The sequence below is a fragment of the Pinus tabuliformis genome, chromosome 4_1 (assembly GCF_031772625.1).
Source record: "Pinus tabuliformis cultivar Carrire ecotype Pingquan chromosome 4_1, CPIR1, whole genome shotgun sequence".
NCBI classification, from domain to species: Eukaryota; Viridiplantae; Streptophyta; class Pinopsida; order Pinales; family Pinaceae; genus Pinus; species Pinus tabuliformis.
In genome coordinates this window covers 101,695,331-101,709,045 of record NC_142303.1, presented here as the reverse complement: position 1 = coordinate 101,709,045, position 13,715 = coordinate 101,695,331, and the positions used below count along the sequence as shown (strand labels likewise).

Below are 13,715 nucleotides of genomic sequence, written 5' to 3'. Positions count from 1 at the left end.
GTGGATAATAAGGAGGAGAAACAATTGGCCAATCACTTAAATCAAGCAATAGTTTGGAATGAGGTTTTTTTTCCTGGTACAAATCATCCAGAAGATCTTATATGGCAGGATTACCATTATCCTTTGGTCAATATATTGCAGCCATCAGTACAAGAAGAGATTAAGAATCATGAACAAATTCCTGCTAATTCCAACTACCATAGATCAGAAGATAGATTTATAAAGCAATATGTGGAGGAAAAATCTCCTGGTCTAATGTGTGTGTTTGATGACATTACTTCTTTTGATGATTTGCCCAAATATGATCAGTATGATGATAATTATGTTCTTTAAATCCAAACTAACTTTACAGAGAAATCAGAGGCTAGTTTGGGGAATAAGGAAATCCAGTTTCACCAACTTGAGAATAGTGATCAACTTGTTCATTTCAGCTATGAAAGTGAGGAAGAAACAAAAAATTTGGAAATAAGTGAAGCTTCTTTGCCTCTTTATTTTGAATCATTTCAGCTTTTAGAGGGAATGTGGTATAAAATCTCTAAAGAAAAGGGTGAGCAACTTGTAGAAACTTATGAAGTTCCATTCAAACCTATATGTAATAAGTTGCATCAATCCTTCCAAGTTTTTCATGATCCCATAATTGATGAGTTTGATAATGAATGCAATCATAATTTTTCTCCATTAACAAACTATAAGAGTCAAAATCAAGATGATAATGGTTTCACCAGACAGACATTACAATCAGTAGAAATATCACCACAAAGATCAGTTGAAAACATGTAGGGTGATAAAGATAAAAGTGATATTTTAGTTTCATGGCACACAGGCCATACACAACAGATGTGCAGTTGTTTGAATCAGTTCAAGAAAAGTGTATATATTTTACAAGATCCTTTTGTACAATTTCTAGATTCAACAAAGGAGATCAGGAATTTCCTTATCTTCTCAAAGGTTAACAAAGCTATATTTGATTTCAAGATTTCAATTTTAACCACCAATCACAAGCAACAAAAGTCACCAATGTATATGATGCTTGAGTGGTTACATTGGTTGTTTCATTTTACCTAACCATTGGTCAGATAGCTGATTAGAGTAAGTAGGTAGGATTCCGGTTTGAATAAATTCAGTTTCAATTAGCAAGTATATGTTAGAACAGATTCTAGTTTGCAGAAAAGGCTACAATTTCAGTTCAAGATTTTTAGTCAAAAGATTATACAACAGAGCATACACATGTGTGGGATAGTCCCAATGGATTAGGCTACTAGTTGATGGTGTTCTTTACAATTCACAAGGAAATTCCATCCCCAAGTGGAGCCACTGTTAGGTTCCTATACCAATATGTGTCATATATCATGATTGACTGGGTTTAGCTCTGATATATGTACATACCTTTGCTTGTTGCAAATGTTTTCCATATTTGTAAAAAATAAAAAAATTAAAGAATTTAAAGAGGGTATACCCTAGAAAAAGAATAAAAGGGTAAAAAGAATAAAGAAAAGGTCAAAAAAGGAAAGAAAATGAACCCCAACAAAAAGAAAAGACCATGAAAGTGTGCAAGTCTAAATGCCACTACTATTTACTTTTATGTATAATAAAGATTGTGTGAAACTTGTAACCTATGCCACAATCCATGGTAACCAAACAATTTAATCTTGGTTATTCCATGTTTTCAATTTCATGTTTTAGAAATAGAGAATAAAGATCTGACCAAACAGTTTAATCTTGGCAGATCAGTAGATAGGTAGAGTGAAAAAGGAGCTCAACAGTTCAATCTGAGCCCTTGGATGTAATAAGGTTAGATTTAGATAGATATCACTATGTAAAAGAAAAGAAAAGTTGAAAAGGGTTTGCCAGTCTAAGTGCACCCTAATAAAGAAGTAAAAATGCTAGGTTAAGTAGGTAGGGTAAGTAGATGATGGTTGCAGAATAAATGTGTGATGAATGGTTGAGTTTAATGCTTAAATATTTTTCTTTCATCACTTGGACAAGGCATGTATCACATGGAAGGCACATCAACACTCAAAGTCAAAAATAATTAACCTCCCTACTCATTTCCCCTAAAATTTTCACTAATTCCCTAAGTGCTAAAGGTAATTGCCAAAGTTAAAGGGGCTCAGAGCATTTCTCTGACTATTGGAGGGACCAGACCCTCGGCCCAATAATTTGAAATACCTAAAGTACTTAAAACCCCTTCATTAATATTCACCCCTTCATAAAGTCATTCATTCCATTTATAAAGCTATTTAGGAAAATTAAAAACATTCTATCTATATGAAACCCTCATATAGTATTAGCCTAAGTAATGTTATATGATGAAATGCTTTTGAAAACATTTAGTTAGCGCACTTCGTATTCCATATTCATATTAACCACTAATTTTATTATTATGTAATTCCCAAATAAAACAACATTACCCACGCCTGTATTATTATATTATACAAAACCCCAATTTTTTACATATTCCGCCCCGATGGTTAAATATAACCGTAAATCAAATAATAAACGGGATTAATTAGCTAATCTCTAGTTAATTAAGAACTCGACCTCCCCGCCATGCTAATGAGAATTAATTAAGTCATCAGGACTAATTAATAACTCAGTGACCAATCAATTCACCCTCGATATGATTAAGTTTTTTAATTAATATCGGGCCCACCCCTATTATACATCAGTCATGTCATTGCCCTGACTACCATCCGATCGGACCCTTTAGGTATGATGGCCCTTTCTCATATCGTGCGAGCCTTCTGGTCGACCTTTAGCACGTGATGTGAGTGGTTTTGTGAACAGTGTTGATGCTACATTTCGAGCAACGTATGGAATCGCACGGCTCCCCCCAAATACCAGTTACCCTCCATAAGCAGTGTGATGAAACCTGCTTACCGCCTCCTGCTAACGACAAAATGTCAAGTCGCCCCCGACTTCCCACTCTCCGCATATGACAAAATTGTTCACTGTTCATTCAAAGCTTACCCGCCAATATCAACATTTACCCGTTTAAACAAAAAAACCATATTTTTGCTCGTTTTCACCTGAGTGTGCAGTAAAACCCTATGAAATCCATCTACGCCACCAGAAGCCTCCATTAACTGATTCGAGCATGGTTTACCTCCCGAAAAGCATTCTTGACTAACTCCACAGACCCTTCAAGCTCAAATGAAACCTTTTTGACCTCCCCTGAAATCCAATGCTTTCTTAACAGTTTGTTTTGTTTTACAGGTGATCAGAAGACCACAGCCTTGGATAAACAGTCTTAATACTAGTCATAAGACCTGTTTAATCCAATATTGTTATCAAATCTATTGAAACAAATATGGAAGATAAAACATACAGTAAAAATACAAGCAAAGGAAACATGAAATTAAACGATTTACTGTTGAAACAGATAGTAAAAACCTAAACTACACATTGAAGATAAAATGACACAGTAAAGAACAGTCAAAGTGTATCAGGGTTAAAAAGTATCAGATTGAATACCAAGCCAATTAAATCAGCTACCATGAAGATAAGCAACAAAGAAGATAGTTACAAAGCATAGCATACAAATTCATGTCAAAGTGAAGACAGATGAAAAAACAGAGTAGTAAACAGTAAACAGTAAAATGTAAAAGTACGCGTGGAGACACCAAGGGTTAAACAAAGACGAAAACACTTTCACCAGAAACAATGAAGTTTATCCAAAGTAAAAGTGAAAAACAGTTGAAAGAAATTCTAGGTTAAAAGATGAAATCAGAGCAAAAATGGTACGTTCTTCAGAAATTTCTTGTTTAAGTCATAGTTTTGCAGAAACTATTGTGGCCAATCCAAGAAGTATTTCGAGAAACTGGAGGAGGTTTTGGTTCCTAACAGGCTAATCTACCAAAACCTATTTCACTTTGTACACAGGTATTACCAAAAGGGAGATAAGTGCATGTCTACACAGCCTATTGTTTAGTTTGTGCAAAGTCCTGTTTTTGACATCTTTGTGAAGAGAATATTGTGAACAGTTGGAGCTGAATTTTGGGAAACTGAGAGAGGTTTATCTCAAAAACATTCTTATCTACAATAACCTCTTTCACTTTTTACATATATATCTCAGATTGCGATATAAAAACGTATCATTGGACCCTAAGTTTAGAGAATTTCTGGGGCAGAATGCACAAAGGAAGGATGCAGTTAGTGACTCGGATGCTTCATCATCAATTAAGAGTTGCTACCAAATTCGACTTTCTCTTCTTCATCACCATAAATCCATAAACATAGTGCCAAATAGATTCATTAATTTTGAATGTCCTTTATTTAAGTTCTATTATTGTAAAACAGTTTGAGATATTTGTGAAACTAATCTTGATATTTTTTCAAGATATTTCAGTTTACAATTAGTATAAATACTTCTTCATTTGAAGTATTTTAGGGTGGATTCTTAGACATTTCTGTAGGCTCTCTATTTTGGAATAAAAGTGTTGTTGAACAACTATTGTATGGCTGGCTGGATGAAGTAATAAAGCAAAGGATTTTTATAGGATTCATGTGTCAAACGAGAAACAAATAAGTATTCTATATCTTATGTTTTTACCGTTTTCTTGTTTAAATATCCAGATGTGTTTCATATCTGAATGATAAGTGAAAAATTATATTTTAGAAAGAGCTTTACTGCATTCTGTATTTAAAATCGTTTACATTCTTATTGTTTTCTTCCAAGCTATCATAGGTTGGGAATTCTTAATTGCTCCCTACTTTTTAGTTTACCACTGTGACCATTTAACAAAGAATTCTTAATTGCTTTTTGTTAATGAGCACCCACTTTCCGTCATCTTGAACTTTGTTAAAGGATTCTTAATTTCCCTTCCTCCCTTTCAAGACCTTTTCACCCTCTTAAGCTATCCTTTGTCTCTTGTTTAGCTATCTTGCCTTGTGAAGCCCTCCTTTGTTGAATCAACCTGATCCAGTTAAGCCATCATTCAGTTTACTCCATAGCCCAATGGCCTGAAATACCTTATTCTATCCATTTGCTCTCGAATTCCACCACCAAACAAAATAAAAACCCCCCCAAGTTTTCATAACTAGCCTAATATCTCACAAAACAAAGCTAAATCATAAAGAGAGAGCCCTCTCTGGTACAGATTGGCTAGATTTTGTACTTAAAAGATTGGTTTGTGGTTACCTCAGAAATTTCTTTCTTTAACCTTGAGAAAATTCTGAGTGATAATAGGACCCAGGAATTTAACTTTCTTTTGCATAGTTTAGATTCTAACTTTGCACGAGAATTATTTGGGACACATTTATGGATAGTGAAATATCCAAACCGATCGTCATTTTCCTAATGCAATGAAATGATGTGTAACAAATTTGTCTATAGATGGTAGCATCTACTGCCTCTCCTGAAGAATCACTCTCCTTCCTCCAATTTGTAGTTAGACATGTGTCCATAGGGTTGTAGTTCTCCATGTGAAATATCGAAGTATTTTAGAGGAATACTTCCCCTGACTCACAAACAGCTCACCATCACCTTATCATACTTCCATTCCAAGGAAGTAATTCATCAAGCCCATGTCTTTCATCTCAAATTCTCTTGTGAGGTCGCCCATGCAAGAGTGAATCAACTACTCATCCCTTGTAAGTATCAAGTCATCAGCATACAATACCAAGATAAACGGATTTCCATCTACATGTGATAGATATTAAAATCTCCTTCACTTTTGGTTAAGCTTAATCCACTAAGATATGTGTTAATTTGAGTGTACCATGCTCGGGGCACTTGTTTGAGACCATTTAGGGCTCTCTTGAATCTACAAATATGTGTTGCACTGTCATATGTCTCAAATCCATTTGGCTACTCTATGTAAATTTCTTCCTCAACAACACCATTAAGAAAGGCGGTCTTCACATCCATTTTATGGATCTTCCACCCCATTTGCGCAACTAATGGTATAATGGTTTTGATTAAGAAATATATTTCCATTGGGAAAAATGTTTCCTCATAGTCCACTCTCTCTACCTAAGAGAAGCCTTTGGCCACAATTTGTCCTTGCACTTCTCGATGCTCCCATCAGTTGCATGCTTCAATTTTTAGATCCATCGGGAACCAACCACTGACTTGTTCTCTGGTCTTGGCACCACCTCCCATACATTGTTCTTCATCATGGATTTATACTCATCCACCATGGCATAACCTCACACTAGTTGAAAAACTACTTCCTAAGATGAAGAAGGTGTAGAGTTCCATAACTGTTTTTTTTTTCCACCCCTTTTCCACCATTTTCCTATTTTTCATCATCACTATCAACTCAATAAGGCAGTAAATCATAGATTTTGATAAGGTAATAGCTCTTACATGTCTTATTTATCATATGCATTAATGTTCCTTATTATTATATTAAAGAGTGCATTAGCTACAAAATTAACATGATTTTGCAGCCATTTTGTAAATCTGCAGCTATCTCCATGGTTCGTGGGGTTCTGGTGGGGTAATGAAACAACTAAGCATATGGGTAGTTGAGGATTATGTTAACACTTAGAATGTACCTCAAGGCTAAGAATAGGCAATTCCAAGGTAACCACAATCCAAGCTTTCGATTTGGCATCTAGCCCTGCCAGACTAGAGAGGGCTCTCCCTTTGCCAACAAAATCTGGTTGCGATAAATGAATTTTAGGCTAGCTACGGAGTGCGGGGATTTATTTGAAAGGTCTTGGGTAAAAAAAAACAAGAAAAAAGACCATTGGGCTATGGATTTGATGCTAGTTTCTGCCGGAAAACTTGGGGCAAAGTAAGTGCAATGTTCAGCCAGATAAAATATTGCAAATGTGAGAAGAATATGAGAGAAAGCCCACTTCCCTGTAGGCATCAAACATGGGATGGATCTATAGTAGTAGCTTTAGACGAATGAGAAACAAAGGGTTGCTCAACAGAGCATCTAACAAAGGATGGATTTTGCAAATACAACCACTACATTTAACAACAAAATCATCATGAAAGGAGCATCGTGTGTAGATGAATTCCTAACACATCTCTTAGATAATGATGTAACAAGGTAGAGAAAACAAAATATTTAAGTGAATTACAGGAAAAACATACTGAATAGTAAACACCGTGATGGATCCTAGGTCTAAAGGGCAAAAACTACTTCATTAAAATGATATTCAAGAAAACTTTACAATGTCCCAAGCAGCCTCTCTCTACTACAAAAATTTGAACCATTACATCTTCAAACTAATCCTATTTATAATATTACAAAATCATTTTAAATTTCCTCAACATAGGAAATATAAAATAAAATTAAAAATTAATCCTAAAATCCTATATTAAAACAATATTATAAACTAAATAACCTGACCAATTAATTTGCAACTAAAACCCCAAACTATCTCAATAGCCATGAGAAATAGTTTTTGAAAACCCAAGTTAGGTGAAGGTTTTCCAAGTGGATTAATATTACTATATTTGATCCTTTAGGTGTGGAACCATATTCCACAAAATCTTCCTTGTGACTACCACCTTGCACCTACCTGCATGAATTTTGGAGTTGTTTGATCAACATGTTGTTCTTGTTCCTCCTTGGATGTTCTCTTTCTGCCATTCGTACCCAGAATTCCATGAGCTATTAATTTGTGCAACAATAGATGTAATATCATCACTAGAAATGTGATACTCCAGCCATTCATTAACAATTTCAGTGCCAACATCGCGAGGATCATTGAATTTGTCAACCATATCAACCACCGCTAGACTGGAGATAAACTCAAAAATACCTTCACAAGCACCTCAGAAATTGAACTATTCCCTATGTTTTCAGCAATAATATCTCCAGCACTGTGCATTCTGTTTTTCAATCCTTCAAGCAAAAATTACGCTTTCACTAAGACATATAATTAAACAATTGACCTCCACCTATTAATAACATAATCCTGTATCAAATATTTTACACCATAGGATGAATCTTCTGTCATTTTAATCAATTAGACACTTGGATTCAACATTTTTTAGTGCCCTCTTTTAACGTTTTGATGGGCTTGTCACTAAACTTGGTTGCTGGGCTTTGACCTGTGCATTGTGACTTGTAATATGCAGCATGAGTGGCTTGGAGATTTAGCAATGAAACATAAAGGTTGGATATCAAGCCTTGCATTAAACAAGAACTCCGCTCCAACGTTGAATGTCATGATAATAACTTTGTTTAGAAACAAACTGTGCGATTTTTGTTTCTATTTATTGCCCAAGTGTAAGTGCTATGCGTAGGGCCACACTCCATAAGCATAGCACCACATCTAGATTGGCTTGGCTTTCGATTTCTTGACCTGTGTGTGTTGTGGAGGCAGGGGAAATCCTTATAAATTGACTTCAACTGATAGAGGGGCCTCATTATTAGTATTAAGGATTTATTTGGTGTGTTTAATTTGTGTCTTCAACTTTGCCATTGCTTCAGGAGATTTCCGCACCTCTATACCATTCCCATCTTTCTTCAAACTGACATTTGGCATTTTGATGTCCAACCCCTATCGCCTTATAATGCAAGGTGTCTCTCCTTGATGTAACCTTGGGGATGGCTCTATGCACAACGCCTAACGGCTATGCACAGCGCTTTTGAATATGGCTATATGCGCAGCGCCTAAGGGCTACGCACAGCGCTGATGGTTTTTAAAGCCACGAAACACTCATCTAGAAAATAGCTAAAGTGTTTTCTTCAAATTGACATCTGGCATTGTAATGGGTTTCATAGGATGTCTTTGGCACACTGTAATGGCTCTTTCATGCTCAAGAACCTCCAGATATTGTTTGCTTCCTGATTTAAAACCATTCCTTTCCTGAAGAACATGAATTGTTCGCAATGATCTCAGCCTTGGTTCTTTAGGCCTCTCAAGTCCCTTTACATAACCTCCTGGATCATGAGTGTCAAGTCCAAGGAAATGTCCAAAACCATGAGGCATGAATATTGCACCTAGTCTTTTTTCTAACATCTCTTCTACAGTTCCTAACAGAATGTTGGCATCCTTCAAGGACTTTATAATAACACTCTCTGCTAACATGTGCATCTCCACCCAGCTTACACTAGGCTTCATTTTGGAAATAATGGCATTGTGAGCACCAAGAACTATATTATACACAACTCACTGGTCATCCGTGAATTTTCCGTTAATAGGGAATCAACATGTTATATCAAAACCATAAAAATAGTACTTTGCACCCATATGCAATAATGCCAAGTCACCATCCTTTAGTGTCCTATCATTTGGAGCTCTAGCATGTCCATAGTGGAGAACATAACTATTCTCTCCCCCTGCACAGATGCAAGTATAGGAGCAACGCCTACAACCACCAAACATATACACATAATGCAAGAATGTGCTTTCCAATTGATACTCCTTCATCCCAACTTTTGTTCTTCGCATGACCTCAACATGAGCTGCTGAGCTCACTTCATTGGCATATCGTATGAGATTCAATTCCAAATGTGACTTGAATACACGACACTCAGTCAAAATAGGATATAAAATACCAAGATTGGTATTGGAATTTTCAATTCCCTTGAATTGTGTGGGCTGAGAGAATTTATTGTTGTCTGTGTTAAGGCCATGCAAGAGATATAACAACATAGTTTCATTGTCTATAGCAAGAGACCTTAAACTATCTTCCATCTCATTGGCATAATAAACTTCATCCACCTCATACATTTCCTTCACGTCAGATAAGGTGTGTATTTTCCCCATCCAAATTGCATAGTATTCACTTAATCTTGGGATAAAGAGAAATTCTTTCCCCAGTTGAAATGTCCTATAAATCTCCAAGTATTTCTTTCTAGAACCATGAGACCAGCAGCTGTAAACTTTTCACCAGCAATATCACTGTCAGCAATGTATAGTGCCCCTTGCATAGATTCATGGGCGTCTCTTCCATTAAAGCAGAGAAATGAGCTCGCCATATATTTAGATGAGGATTAGCAGCACATTAATAGACCTCAAATGCTATGTTCTCTTCTTCTCTATCACAATCTAGCCACAAGACTAGCCACTGACATCTCCTAGATTCCTCTGGATCATTCATACTTGAACTGCTGCACAGAGATCTTTGAGTCAACCATTCATTCAGTCATAGCTTTTGATCCAAGAGCTGGTTTTGGGAGTGTGATATACCGCTGGAAAGATTTTTCTGAGATGCTCCTGATAGACATGCTTATGACATGTTTTGCACTAAATATCATGTGCAAAACATCTAACAAAATAGACATAATAAGAGGCCCATTTTGATCACTGAAGGAAGGCCAAAGGACTGACTCTAACAGTGGCACCATCTGGGATGGTAGCTCCTTGGAGGTGCCAAGAACCATAGATATCTGGGAACATGTAGATTAGTGCCTCATACATTGGGAAATACGATCAAATAGCTATAAACTCAAAACAACTTATACCAATCCATAAAACATACACATACTGCAACCTGTACATAAACAAATACCAGAAACTGAAATGCTGCCTTGGGAAGCTTATTTATACACAAACCTACCCTACTTTGCAGCAAAATCAATAGATCAAGTGATGTTGTAATGCCATATCAACCAATCAAGTAACTGTGATAAGGATGCTGCTTCGAAGTGCTTGAACCAGGACACAGATGTAAATGCTGACAACCATACATGCACATAATGAGTTTGGTTGTGTAAAATACAATCTGATCTATCATTCAAACTAAAAAAAATTTCCATGTACGCTGCAATAGGATTGAAAAAACCAAACTACGTTTTCTACCCTAACTCCTCAATACATGCTTCCAGCTGCAAACTATCAATGCAAATATCCACGGGCAGCCTTACCTTCTCTTCCTTCTACTGAAAAAGGTCCCCAAAGAATGGGACTTGACAGTCCAGATCCTGGGACTGTATTTGGGTCTCCAATTAAGTTAGATATCCTTAAATTTTGATGGCAAACTCTTGCAAAAAAATGAGCTTAACTTCATGGCTACATCGACAAGATTTCAGATAAGAAGAAAGAGATGAAGCAAAGTTCTCAACTACCTCATCGTTTGTGCACATATCTGCCCATTATCTAAAGCCTTGAATAGAGGGCACCTCTATTTTGAATTCTTCCTCTTTCTCCATCCATGTTTCAAAAAAGATATGCTAAAAATCTGCAAAGGACCTAATAGATCTGATAGGAAAACTTTTAATACATCTTCTACATTTTCCTTGAAACAAATAAAAGAACAATCTGAAGAAGACATCTTCCTTTTTAACTGTAAGAATTTTCACAAATGTTTTAAAATTTTTTATATGTTCAAGAGTCAAAGTAAGATCTTCCCCATTGAATTTAGGGCCATTACACAAAATATATGTATCCTTTGGTAATTGATTAGGAAAACCAGGAAGATTATAAAAATCGATACATGAATACCTTGAACAAATAGAAGCAACATCTGAGTCCTTCGTTTAGCCAATGGAGCCACCATCAATACTTTGAAACTCGGGATTTCAAACAGTGGAGTCGCCGGGCAAATGTTTCAGCCTTCATATGTGTCTGACCGTTGTCCACCATCAGCAATCAGATCTGAAACTTGAATGATCTTTCCTGGAGAAGATTAGTCACCTCGTCCTCGGCAATGGCACCAAAATTTTAGTACTCAGAACGTACCTCAAGGCTAAGAAGTGGTAATTCCAAGGTAACCACATACCAAGCTTTCGATTTGGCATCTAGCCTTGCCAAACCAGAGAGGGATCTCTCTTTGCCAACAAAATCTGGCTGCGATAAACGAATTTAAGGCTAGTTACGGAGTGCGGGGATTTGTTTGAAAGGTCTTGGGTCGAAAATAGCAAGAGAAAGGACCATTGGGCTATGGTGTTGATGCCAGTTTCTATCGGAAAACTTGGGGAAAAGTAAGTGCAATTTTCAGCTAGATAAAATATTGCAAATGTGAGAAGAATAGGGGAGAAAGCCCGCTGCCCTGTAGGCATCAAACAAGGGATGGATTTGCAATAGCAGCTTTAGATGAACGAGAAACACAGGGTTGATCAACAGAGCATCGAATAGAGGTTGGATTCTACAAAGACAACCACTACATTTAACAACAAAATCATCATGAAAGGAGCATTGTGTGTAGATAAATTCCTAACACATCTTTTAGATAATGTTGTAACAAGGTAGAGAAAACAAAATATTTAAGTGAATTACAGGAAAATCATACTGAACAGTAAACAACGTGATGGATCCCGGGTCGAAAGGGCAAAAACTGCTTTATTAAAATGATATTCAAGAAAACATTACACAGTCCCAAGCAACCTCTCTTTGCTGCAAAAATCAAACCATTACATATTCAAACTAATCCTATTTATAATATTACAAAATCATTTTAAATTTCCTCAAAATAGGAAATATATAATAAAAATAAAAATCAATCCTAAAATCCTATATTAAAACAATATTATAAACTAAACAATCTGACTAGTTAATTTGCAACTAAAACCCCAAACTATCTTGAGAACCATGAGAAATAGTTTTTTGAAGACCCAAATTAGGTGAAGGTTTGCCAAGTGGATTAATATTACTATATTTTCTCCTTCAGGTGTGGAACCATATTCCACAAAATCTTCCTTTTGACTGCCACCTTGCACCTACCTACACGAATTTTGGAGTTTTTTGATCAACTTGCTATTCTTGTTCCTCCTTGGTTGTTCTCTTTCTGCCATTCATACCGACAATTCTGCGAGCTATTAATTTGTGCAACAATAGTTGTAATGGCATCACTAGAATGTCATACTCCAGCCATTCATTAACAATTTCAGCACCAACATCATGAGGATCATTGAATTTGTCAACCATATCAACCACTGCTTGACTGGAGATAAACTAAAAAATTCCATCACAAGCACCTCAGAAACTGAACTATTCCCTATGTTTTCAGCAATAGTATCTCCAACACTGTGCATTCTGGTTTTTCAATCCTTCAAGAAAAAATTATGCTTTCACTCAAACATGTAATTAAACAACTGGCCTCCACCTGTTAATAATGTAATCCTGTATCAAATATTTAACACCATAGAATGAATCCTCTGTCATTTTAATCAATCAGACACTTGGATTCAACATTTTTTAGTGCCCTCTTTTAACATTTTCATGGGCTTGGCACTAAACTCGGTTGTTGGGCTTTGACTTGTGTATTGTGACTTGTAATATGCAACATGAGTGGCTTGGAGATTTAGCAATGAAACATAAAAGTTGGATATCAGGCCTTGCATTAAGCAAGAACTCTGCTCCAAGGTTGAATGTCATGATAATAACTTTGTTTAGAAACTAACTGTGCAATTGTTGTTTTTGTTTATTTTCCAGTTGTAAGCGCTGCGCGTAGGGCCACACTCTAGAAGTGCAGCACCATAACTAGAAGCACAACGCCATAGCTAGATTGGCTTGGCTTTCGATTTCTTGACGTGTGTGTGCTGTGGATGCAGGGGTGATCCTTATAAATTGACTTCAACTGATAGAGGGGCCTCGTTATTAGTATTAAGGATTTCTTTGGTGCGTTTAATTTACGTCTTCAACTTTGCCATTGCTTCAAGAGCTTTCCGCACCTCTATACCATTCCCATATTTCTTCAAACTGACATTTGGCATTTTGATTTCCCACCCCTATTACCTTCCAATGCTGGGTGTCTATCCTTGATGTAACCTTGGGGATGGCTCTACGTGCAGCGCCAAAGGGCTACGCACAACGCTTTTGAATAAGGGCTACGTGCAACACTCACATTTTTTAAAGCCACC

General features: G+C 36.4%; 1 pseudogene; it reads right to left on the bottom strand.

Moving 5' to 3' along the window:
- Positions 1-8,643: 8,643 nt before the first annotated feature.
- Positions 8,644-13,568, bottom strand: LOC149174423 (uncharacterized; annotated as a pseudogene).
- Positions 13,569-13,715: the final 147 nt, after the last annotated feature.